The 12,548-nt window shown below is 33.7% G+C and overlaps 3 non-coding genes across 3 annotated transcripts; all 3 read right to left on the bottom strand.

Moving 5' to 3' along the window:
* Positions 1-7,056: 7,056 nt before the first annotated feature.
* Positions 7,057-7,166, bottom strand: LOC148938853 (U5 spliceosomal RNA). The gene has a single exon (XR_016143610.1). It is a non-coding gene; the product is annotated as a U5 spliceosomal RNA (small nuclear RNA).
* A 763-nt stretch (positions 7,167-7,929) lies between these two features.
* Positions 7,930-8,093, bottom strand: LOC148938854 (U1 spliceosomal RNA). Its single transcript, XR_016143609.1, has one exon. It is a non-coding gene; the product is annotated as a U1 spliceosomal RNA (small nuclear RNA).
* Positions 8,094-8,727: 634 nt separating this feature from the next.
* On the bottom strand, positions 8,728-8,919 carry LOC148938855 (U2 spliceosomal RNA). Its single transcript, XR_016143611.1, has one exon. It is a non-coding gene; the product is annotated as a U2 spliceosomal RNA (small nuclear RNA).
* Between the last annotated feature and the right edge of the window lie 3,629 nt (positions 8,920-12,548).

Genomic DNA, 12,548 nt, shown 5'->3' on the forward strand with positions numbered 1-12,548 from the left:
CCTCACGACACTGTTCAAATAGAACTTGCTTACTATAACGACCACACTCAAAACCTCTTCTAAAACCTTTTCTAAAATCATCTTTTAAAATGTCTCTAACTGTTTCGCCGAAATAATTCCCTAAAATGTCTAAAACCGTTTCACCCAAATAATCCCTAAACGTAATCTCAGCGTGTTCCTTTTGTTTTTGGCATCTCTGTGCTTTCACATTTCAAATTTCTAGGAAACCCTTTCCTACGTTAATCTCTTCATCTCATAAATGTTCCTAGCTACACTATTAAGGTTTCGTTAGAATATCAATTTATCTCTCCGACTTAAAGCTCAGTGAAGCCGTATTTAAAAATAGAATTTCTATCTCTTTATACTCCCACATAATTCCAAGATAACAAGTGATGTCATTTCTAATTCCTGACACTAAAGATCAATGAAGCCCTATTTAAAAATAGAATATTAATTTTTCTCTCTGACCTAAAGAACTTTTATCCCTCAGACCTAAGATTAAAGAAGCCATAATGTTTCTTAATTCCCCTTTCGTGAATCAATAAGTCCCTGCCGATTATGTAAATCAATTTCTCAGGTTAGGTTAGCCTAAAGATCAAAGAAACCATAATGTTTCTTAATTCCCCCTTCGTGAATCAATACATTCCCCTGGCGATTATGTAAATCACCTTGACATTCGCTGAGAGCGTGCACTTACAACAACAACAACATCGACCTTGGAAAAAAGAGGTCATTGACCCCATTAACCACGTGTTCTCCCTAGGGACTCTATGCCCATATTTGGTGTGGGGTTCGGACTATAAGATAGCCTTCTACTGGTTATCACTTCGAACATAGGTGAAATGATTGCAGTCAGTGTTTTTGCACTGGTTTATAATGTTGATATTAATAAGGGAATGTTTATAATTTATACAATTTATCCTCTTTTGGACTTTCTTATGGAATCCTCCGGAGCCGTGCTGTGGTTAACTGCAAAATGATTTTAGATTCCCTATACTGCTATTATCTGTGTGAGATTGCCCTTTTTCTTGGTTAAGAAACTAAGTCTGGTTGTTGCCTTAAGCAGACTCTGGGTAAGCTTCTCCCTCTAAACGCCCCTTCTGAACGTATTGATTTCTATTCATAAACCTCTTTACCCAGAGTTCTTAAAGAAAAAATCAATCAATTGGTAGAGCTCTTAAAGGAAGCAAATTAGTTCGAATCGGTACTCAGACTTCGGTGACAACTGGATTTTCTTAAATTTGATAAAAAGGAGGAGAAAACGTTCTATTCCGTGTCTTTATATATAACCTTTTTCCAATGGCTCTCTTCAGGTTTTGTTAGTCTAATACGGTGTATGTTTGCCGTTCCAAGGAGGCTGTTTCTATTGTTCAAGCGTCGTCACTGAGAAAAAAAGTTTATAGTGAGCTTAGGGCTACAAACTATTTCTAATAGAATATGCCTGGATAACTAATTGAAGCTCGGGTTTGTATTAGTAGTAAGTATCTATTGAATTTGCATGCCCCAATAGCAATCTCCATGTTATTTGCATGCCCCTATAGGAATTCCCTTCCATGCTATTCTATAGCGCTATGTCCCTTCCATTGTTATTCTATGGGACCTCTACACGTGATTAAACACGTTATGAAACTACGTGCTGTATGCTTACGTTCCGTTGGTACCATTCCAAACGAGTGGGGATTCCCCTCCTGTTCCTAAACATTGCAAAAAAGATAACAGTATGAACGGGGATTCCCCGCACAAATTTGTTTCAACTCCGAGTTTTTCAACCAGAGTGCAAAAATAAAATCAAATAATCTACCAAGCGTGAAACTACCACAAATCAGCATCAATAAATAAATGAAACCCAAAACGAACAGAAATTACAATAAATAACCGAGACAAACTAAAAAACAAGCAGAAATTAACATGAGAGTAGTAAGTATCTATTGAATTTGCGTACGGCCATAGCAATTCCTATATTATTTGCGTACAGCACGTTCCATGGCAGCTTTCCATGGCAGATTACCAGACTAGTTATTTGGCAGTATATAATGTAGTCAAGCATGTTTTGAGAGTTTAGTCGTAATAATATAATGTGGTCAAACAGGTTTTTTTCTGTTTTTGTTGTCAATTGCACAATGAATGTACGTCATGGGTTCACAAGCACATTCTTAAAAAAAAATGGTAAGATATAAAGTAGTCAAACATGTTTCGGGAGCACGTACAAAATTATGTAACTCAACATCCGTTTTTTATTCGTCCTTGAAAAACTGTATAAAATGTTCATGCACTACAATTTAATTTTCATTATGTTTTAGCATATCGAGCATAGTACACAGAATTTTATTAACTTTGTAACAATGGATATTTCTATTTTCAATGTGAGTACACTTTCATTCTTTATTTCCCAAAAAAAAAATCGTTTTACTAGTAAATTCAAATTTCAGGAGGACTTAGCCCCCCTCCCTTCCAACAATACAAACCCTTAAAATATGATGAGTATATTCGATAGAAAACACTAAGTATGTTTTTTTCTATTATGTAAAAGAAAAACTCTCATCCACTGTTGTCTTACGACCATATTTCATTACTTTTAGTTATTTCCTTCATAAAAAAAATGCCCCTTTTCCCAATTATCAGAAAATCTTTTCTCCAGTTTAAAAACCACATGTGTTTATAATTACAGAGAGTCCCTTTTGAAGTCAGAGTTTAAACGTGTCTTATCTAAGTTATGAAAACAAAAGGTTGATGATTAAGACAAGGATTTGTGTAATTCTAAACGCTTTGGCCATTCAAAAAGCGAGGATTTCTGTTAAATAAATAATTCTTATACATTTTAAAATAGCTTATTTCGTTCCAAAGCTTGGCTTTTTCATAACCAAAGGTTCACATTTGACCCAAAGAAATGTATTTTCTATAATTTTCTTACAAAAACTAGTGTTTACGGTCAAAAAAGCTTTATAGTATAGTTTTTACGGAAATGGCTTATTTTAGTTCCAAAGCTGCGCTTTTTAATAACCAAAGGTTCACATCTGACCCAGCAAAATGTATTTTCTATAATTTTTTCACAAAAACTAGTGTTTACAGTAAAAAAAACACAAAAAACTTTATAGTTTAGTTTTTACGGAAATGGTATATTTTCGTTCCAAAGCATGGCTTTTTTATAACCAAAGGTTCACATTTGACCCAAAGAAATGTATTTTCTATAATTTTCTTACAAAAACTAGTGTTTACGTTCAAAAAAGCTTTATAGTTTAGTTTTTACGGAAATGGCTTATTTTCGTTCCAAAGCTTGGCTTTTTCATAACCAAAGGTTCACAATTGATCCAAAGAAATTTATTTTCTATAATTTTCTTAAAAAAACTAGTGTTTACGGTCAAGCTTTATAGTTTAGTTTTTACGGAAATGGCTTATTTTAGTTCCAAAGCTTGGCTTTTTCATAACAAAAGGTTCACATCTGACCCAATGAAATGTATTTTATTTAATTTTCTCACAAAAAACTAGAGTTTACGGTAAAAAAATCTTTATAGTTTTGTTTCTAATGAGATGGAATATTCTCGTTCCAAATCTACACTTTTTAATGACATAATGTTCAAAACTGCCGCAGCGAAATGTTTCTTATATGATTTTCTTACAAAAAACTTTTTTTTACGTTCAAAAAAAAAAAGCTATAGATTTTAGTTTTTACGGAAATTATAAGTTATAGTTCCAAATAATGGGTTTTTAATAACGAAAGGGAAAAAATTTCCCCGCGGAAATTTATTTTATATAATTTTATTGAAAAAACTAGTGTTTACGTTCAAAACAGCTTTATAGTTTAGTTTTTACGGAAATGGCTTATTTTAGTTCCAAAGCTGGGCTTTTTCATAACCAAAGGTTCACATTTGACCCAAAGAAATGTATTTTCTATAATTTTCTTACAAAAACTAGTGTTTACGGTCAAAAAAGCTTTAAAGTTTAGTTTTTACGGAAATGGCTTATTTTAAAATTGGTTGAATATAAGCAATGATTGGGGACAATCAAAATAAAAAAGTATTGTCCCAAATATAGGGGAAACGTGACAAGGGAAAGATAGGACACGGTAAAGTACCTATATAACGTGGTGCATTAGTTAAGAAATACTATTAAAAAAGTTTTCCTTAGTTACATCACTTGCAAAATAATGTTATTTATTTAACAAAAATTTCTGTCATTTATATAATAACAATTTCTGACAGTTTTTATGTTACATATTCTTTTTTGTTGGTTACGAAAAGAATAATTTAGATCTTTTCCGTTTCTCTCTATAAGAATTCAAATTTTGGCTTACTAGTTATATGTTTGCCAAAATTTTGCAACAATTTTTTCAACAAAAGTTGTACTATAATGCTTTCGATTGGTAGGTAGGGGGAGAAATACTCAAATATATATAAGTTGAAAATCCGCACAATTTTTTGGTTTCTATAGGGTTGAAGGGATTGCAGCCCCTATCATGTTACAACCTTGAGTATAGAATAATATTACGCAACTATTGCCCTCCGCATACCCTGAAAGTTTCAACTTAACTTTCTTAACTTTTCCGTAAATATCACATGTACTTCCTTTTGACAACCTTGGATACAAATAGTGTATTTTGATTTAGTTCCATTTCCAACGTAAATGCCATTTACCTTGATATATCCTACTTGACAATAATGCAAGTTATGTTGTGACATTATTAAATTTGCTCTAAACATGAACACAAAAACTAGATTCAAAATGAGCCGAGCAAATATTACAAGAAAAATGTCCCCTCCTCCCCATCGACACCACTGGTGCCGATCACTGGCGTCAATTCACGAAAATTAAAGAGGCTAGGCAATATGCAGTGCCGCCCCCCCACCCGATATTTTTGTCTGATACGTTAAAACGAATCGCAATGCATTTAAACAAATTTTTGATGAGTGTTTTAACCATTTTATACCCCCCACCCCCCTCCAGAACAAAATTCTGGACGCGGCCCTCGGGAGGGGAGGAGTATTCTTCATAATCCAGGGAGGGAAAAATCGTTGTTTTTTCAATTTCTTTAAAAAAAATACGAACAAAAACCAAGTCCTTTTTCAATAATAATACCATAAAAAGACTTTCTTGAATCTGGAAGGGGGAATGCAGAAAAATATCTTACAGGAAAATAAACCCCCCCCCCCATTGAAGCTACTGGTATTCTTCACCCATGCTACTTGATAATAATAAAACTTGTATTGTGACATTATAAAATTTGCTCCAAAGATGGATGCAATAGCAGAATTTTTAATCACCCAAGCAAAATAAACATAAACAATATAGTGAGACTTCATCAGGTAAATGATTACTTGTTTTATTTTTATTAGTATTTATCCTTTTTATTTGTCATTTACTTGATTAATATATTTCCATCTTGTTACTAACAATGCAGCCAGAACACTGTATTGAAGAATAGATTACCTTAAAGTATAATTCCAGTTTTATAGTAGAATTTGGATATAAACTTATTAAAGAACCCTAAGGTTTGAACCGTAGAAAAGCAATAGAAAATGAAACAAAAGTCCTATAAGATGGACTCGAGCTAGAAAATCTTAGTAGAAACAAAGTAGTACGAGGGAAGTTGCATTCCAAGATGGTAGTATCTTTTGATTTTTCAAGTGTAGAAGATCAGTGTCTTATGGAGTATTATTGTGTAAGGACTTTTGCTAGTTTTTTTCAGATTTCTTGAGCAATGCTTTGCCCTTTAATTTTTAGCCGAAATAAATTACGCGGTTATGCTGTAAGGATAACAAATCCAGCCATAGTTACTTTCTAAGACGAAACAAAAGAAGATTAAGTGTAGCTTGAACTTGGCTCGCTTTTACACCATCTATTGGCTTAAGAAATAAATACAAGAATCGTTTGATTCCAATATCGTACAGGCCCATGGGCCCCTCACAAAGTCTTCTTCTTCTGCAGAAAAATAGATTTCTGTAAAACTTTGGACGGTTCTGCAGCAAGGCATGCTATACAAACAAGGGCCAGCCCTGACCACACCAATTCCTTGTTCCAAAATATCTTACAGAATGCACTTTAATCATCAACTAAATGAATTCATTCTTCATTGAAAGATTCTAAAATATGGACCAAGGAATCATTAGTTAATCTGTCAGAATGCCATATTTCAGACTCCCCGAATGTATCAACCTAGAAAAAACTTTGAGATGGTTAATCAAAGGGTTTTTGTATTATTTGCATTTAGGCTTCAGGTACCTCCGTCCTCACAGACCGTTTACACTTGATTCTCATTTTCCCTTCACATGGAGAATTGCCTCTTGGATCTCTTTTCCCTTCACACAGAGTATTGCCTCTTGAATCACGTTCTCCCTCCCGCCAGACAGAGTATTGTGTCTAGAAGCAACATAAGAAACCAAACAGACTAAAATCTTTGATAGTATTAGGCTAGAAGCCCATGGAATCCCCAAATAAAAGGATTTGCCCCTATAAGATCTCAAAACTCCTCATTTAAGAGGAACCCCCTAAACTGGACTGGAAAAACTGTTCCTAGACGGAGGAAGAATGAGGACCCTAAAAGAATGGGGAGTCAAGAGCACCTAGGACTTGGCTCGTTATTGCACTGAGCCAAGAGTACCTTTGAGCATCCCTTACCCGCTTAAAATTAGCTTACCCGGATGTAATCTGCAAAAGATAACAACAAATACTTAGCTGGTAACTTGTCAACTGAAAAGCTGTATGCAACTAGGTTAATAACAACACTAATCATGTCTACTTCACTATAAACATAGCTTATTTAGAAACCCCTGGAAAGTGTGCCATATTTCACAGTTACTGTCCCTTTTTGCTATCTGCCCATAATTTCACAATTTGTTTTTCATTTTTGAAAAGATTGAATTTTTGTTCATATATGCCTTCAATTACCCCCCATTCTCCAGATATACTCGTCTGACCGCTAATCAAAACCGTTTACTCAAGTAGTAGTCCCGTTGACATCTAATTTCATTTGCGTCTCGCCAAACGCTAAGTGTTAGTAGTCGGACTTGTCAAATAAATAATATTGGAATATTAAAAAATACTACAAGAGCATAGACTAGTCTGCCTTTCGGCATTCAAAACATTTGTTAAGACTCATCAAGTGACCTTCCCTACGGTAATCTTTAGTAAAAGGCGAAAGATTAACTCGATATGAGGAGAGGCCAGAGCTATGAAAATAGCTAGAGATGACTTGAGTATATAAAAATAAATCCTAGTAAATCCTCATCGGTTTCTTAACAAGGTTCGAAAGCAACAAGGAATTCAATTTTCAATGAAGTAAATACTGGCAAAAAATCATATGATGAGAAAATATATTCAATCAGCAGCAATACATGTGCAACTATAATCACATGGTACTAAAACTACATCCGCAGAAAATAACATAAATATTCAGTAATCAGGCTCAAAAGTAATTGTAATGTAACTGAGTGGTCGATCAGTTGCTATAGCCAAAGGGCCCCCTATTTAAATATTCCAAGAAGCTTGGCGGTACTGAAGGAATTGTTAGTTTGATATGTTGCTAACGCAATTTACTTGATGAAATGTGCGGGGACCAAGGGCATTTCACTTTTTAAGATTAGCCTTTGGGATTTAATCTAAATTTCAGCATTTTGATTCGATTCCTAGTTCAATTTAAAAATCAGTATTTAATAATTACAGAGTATTTTCAAAAAGAAAATGTATCAGAAATCTATACAGTATACGCTCAACTCTCTCATAAGCTTGGGATTTTAGGCACAATTCTTCCGTAATATATCAAACATGTAAGTTTATCAAGAAAAAATACTTTTATTCAAAAGGGCCCAATGATCAATTTTACATGTCCCATTATTGTCTTAACAACATCAAATTGTATAGAATACTTTTTTCTTTCAAATAACAAATATATGAAATATAAAAGGGCCCAAACGATAAAACTTTTCTGTATGTGGACAGGGGTCCGCGTGAACGCAGTCCTCCACTACCAAAAATTACGCTGTTGAATTACCCCAATTTGGGGTAGTCACAGGGGTGAGCCAATCCGAAGTGCAAAGAGAAGGACTCACCCTGGGAGCACCTCCTTCAAGATCAAGGCAGCTTTCTAGCCAGATAAGTATGTTTAGTTAAAATATAACATTTCAATAATATCTTTCGACATAAATCAAGTTGCTTTGAATGCCACTCAGACGCTTCGATTTATTTAACCGATGCAGGTTTAAAAAACTTTTTCACATCAATGAATATAGTCTCCAGATTATTTTGAAAATATCAATGTCCCATATGATTTTCAAACGTAAAAATCTTAATAAATTGAACGAAAGTTTACGTTTTTTAGAAAATTATATTATGGATTTCTCACTCTTCTATGAAAATTACTGAAAAGTTTAAAATTTAATGTCTGAAAACCCAGGGACCGTTCTGCTTTTTATACCAATTATTGTATCGTTAAAAAGGACATGTGGATTTAGTTATTGCTACTACTCCTAATAACTCAACACAGAACCAAGTCCTCTTAGGCAAAAACCAATCACTTCAGCAATTCTAGGCTCAATTTAAATTTATTAGTGATCATTAGCTTTTTCACCATTAAATTTTGTAAATTAAATCCAACTTGTCTTCTTTTTTCAGATGAAAAAAAATGACTTTCAATATATTCAAGGACTAGGAAACTACAGGTGTGGTTTCTAGAAAATTAGAAAAGCGCATTATACACACAATGTTTAGGGTTCATGGACTTCGATTTGCTTTCGAAAGGGGTGTGCCGATCCCGGAGGTACTTCAGTACCGGGCCAACGCGTGAACGGAGCGGAGCAAGCCCCGACATCCCCCGGTTTCCAAAAATCAGTTTAATATTCTGGGCCCCATGTAGGGACCGTATCCATTGTTACCAACACCCCAAAACAAAATCTACCACAAATTGCATGCTAAATGTAACAAAGACACAAAAATGTACCATATCCCAAATTTATTTTGGGATATCGTCGGTGACATAAAGTACTATCTATGAAAATTTTGAATAAGACATTTTCATTCACTTTCTTTCTCCATTACTTTGTTTTTCTTTCTCTACTCATGCAGTACATTATTCCTGACAGTACTTAAAGAAATTGTTCCGAGTAACATATATTACAACAGAAACATTTTACTACAGGCCAACGAAAGTCGTTGTTTTTCGGCCATTTACGACCATTTATAAACTTGGCAAACTTTAGCAAACTTTTACAAACTCTAAATAAGCAGAAATTAACATAAGTAGGGCTCAAAACCCATATGCCCTCCCAAGGCCAGAACATAACTTGCACTTCACTGAAAAAATATAAATGTTTTTACTTTAATAAATTTAATAAATCAAATAGTATTAACATTTTGATTACTAAATATTAGTATATGTATATTAAACTGGCAATGCAGATTCATTTGTATTTTTTTCAGTAAAGTGCAAAATATTTTCAGTCACAGGGGTTTTGAGCCCTACTCATGTTAATTTCTGCTCGCTTTGAGTTTGACTCGGTTATTTGTTGTAACTTCTGTTCGTTTTGGGTTTCATTTATTTATCAATGCTGATTTGTGATTGGTTCACGCTTGGTAGATTATTTGATTTTATTTTTGCTCATTTTTGGTTTAATGGAGTTCTTTACTTTTCTTTGAAAACTCATTTTGTGAAAAACTTTTTTTAATTAATTACAACCAACATCGGAATATTTACGATTGAAACAGCCCAAGATCATACGTCATGAATTCTCTTCGCATTGATTGATGCAAATATCTAAAGAGCCATGTTGTTTATACATATAACGCATGAACATGCGTTACATGCATGTTCATGCATGTAACGAAATGAATTTGTCAAAAATTTAGTTGTGAAACTAACTTACATCAAGGAAAATTATAATAGATTTTAGTTGTGAAACACTTAACTAAGAGATTAAAAAAGATTAACATGCATAGAAGATTTGCACAAACGGGAAGTGATGGGGTTACTTTCGAGAGCGCTATATTGCGTGAAATGGCAGCAAGAAAGAGAAGGGAAAGTGCATACACTATGACGGAGGTCCAACCAGTGGTAACTAAAGAGTGAGAGCAGTTTTTTAGGGAAAATAAAAGGCCTTTATTAATTGAGCTTGAACTGGAAAAACGGAAGCGGGAGCCAAGCCAGTTGATAGATGAACACCAGTTGGAAAAACAGAAAGAGTCTATGAGACATACCCCAAAGCCAATATCAGTACGCACGAAACCAAGAATTGTAGCTAAGAAGCTACCAGTATTTTTTAGACCGCAAATAGCTAGGATCAAAGACAGCGAATTATGCAACGCATGTATGCGAAAAAAGACAAGACCTTTGAATTTAGAAAAAGTGTTTCAAAAACAGTAATAGCCCTGAGATGCCTAACTACAGGGATAGCTCACGGTCTTCAAGAAATAGGAGAGAAGACAGCTATGAGAGAGCTAGGAAATACAAGGCTCCAAAATCATTCTGGAGAAGCTCATAGATCTTATAAGAATTTTCTCCTTTCGATGCTGACATGCTTATAAAAAACAATTTTCTTTTCAACTTCAAAAAAATTTACAGGATTGCATTTTGGAAAATTTTTGTTTTTTGAATATCAAAATCCTTCAATCTAGTTTTAAATTTTTTGTAAGTTAGTTTTTTTATTATGCTTGTTTTTCTTGAAGGTGATCTTTTTGCCTTAAATTTGGATATATATATATATATATATATATATATATATATATATATATATATAGAAAAAGAAAATCTTCCCAGTTCTATTTTGGCATAGAAAATGGTAATTTTAGCAAAACCAGGTGACATGAGCGAAGATAGTCTTCTTCGTGATACCCTTATCGGCTGATCAGATAATACTCTGTTCAAAGCAAGTGAGGGGGACCTGTGAGATAGCTAAAACAACCAAAATATGAAGGCGTCTGTCCCTTCCGCAACCTTCGGTCTTTATGCTAAAATCTTAATGTTCTCTAAAAATACATCCATTAAAATTAAACGGTCCTTTTGTTTGATCAATATCTCTTAAACAATGGTGACAAAAAGTAGAACTTAAATGGGAGGAGTGAGTAAAGGAGCAAACCATCTCATATGCAGAATAATTTCTGTTCATTTTAATTTTTAATATTGCTCCTTGCTCTTAAAACGAATTTTTTTTTTATTTCTGACCATTAGTAAAATCGTCCCAAGAAATCCCCTTTCATTCCCCTGCGGCTAGTCCCTTTTCCTCGCCACGAAAAATACCCCCCCCCCCTCCCAAACACATGTATATTTCCCAGTAACAAATACTATAGTCTATATGAACTATGTGCAAATTACATAACTTAAAGCCCTTTCCCCAGGGACTATTGAGGTCAATACCATCTCAAAAGGCATAGTTAAAGGACCTTTCAACTATATTGACTCAAAAAGTTATCTCAACATTTTGATTGGACGCCTTCTGGGAAAAGAGGGCTCTGTGAGAGGGACTAGTTACCTTTCAATTTTTATTTTTTGATCACTTAAAAAGGGTACTAAAGCTTTTCAATTCCGATTTTCGGGGATACTTTTTTTTTTATAATTAATTTGAATCGAAAGAAAACTGTCTATTTAATATATTTTTCTACAAACTAATAAGATCAATCGGTGAATAAAAAAAAGAACACAAACAAACAGTTATGGCAAGTGTTGTTTTTCTAAACTTACATAAGACTAAAAGGTTGGCAATGTTCTGATATTTGGCTACATATTAACCATACCTCTATTGGGAATTTGGGAGGGACAGGGAACACGAGAGACTTCTATAAATTACACAGCTGTAAAATATTAAAGAGTTACAAACTGTGTTAATATCAGGAGGGGAGGGGAGAGGTAAATGTAAACTGAAGAAGAAAAAAACATCGGAAAACAACATAGGAAATAGTTAAGACACAGGAAAATCGTAAAGATACTGGGGACCAGGGGCCGAGACTTGGTCCACATGCCTGGTTTTCAAGACGATACTGGCTGTACTGATGACAAGAATAAAAAGATAAACTTCCAATAAAAAAAGCAAGTACAGATACCAATGCAAAAATCTTTGCCAATCCACCTTTGGTGCAGATTGTAGGCTTAAAAAATTTCGAAAAAAAAACAATACAAAACTGTCAAAACAGAAAAGCTAAAATGAAAGTTTTTTTTATAATTAATTTAAATCGAAAGAAAACTTGTTTCGGCATTAAATTTTATTCAAAAACGAACAAAGATTAATTTAAAAAAAAGCAAAGTTTTTCCGAGGGAAGCAAAGAGCGAAATTGAAACTTAAAACGGACAAAAATTATTACTTCACGACCTATTTAGTATATATTACTATAACTAGCACAAATAAACCAAATAGTTATGTTTCCATATGCTTTTATGATTATACAAAATTAGCGCTTTACTGAAAACACACGATAATATAGAAGTTTTGGTACAGTAAAAGCAAACTAATTAAGGATACTTTTTATAGAATCAATATATTATCAATCCCTTTTAGGATCAATCCCTTTTAAGATAAAACAACAATCCATTAAAACCATTTGCGCTAGGAGGTGTTGAATTTTGTTTTGAA

This window comes from Artemia sp. Qi Xiang Cuo, unplaced genomic scaffold (assembly GCF_049724085.1).
Source record: "Artemia sp. Qi Xiang Cuo unplaced genomic scaffold, ASM4972408v1 HiC_scaffold_235, whole genome shotgun sequence".
Lineage (NCBI taxonomy): Eukaryota > Metazoa > Arthropoda > Branchiopoda > Anostraca > Artemiidae > Artemia > Artemia sp. Qi Xiang Cuo.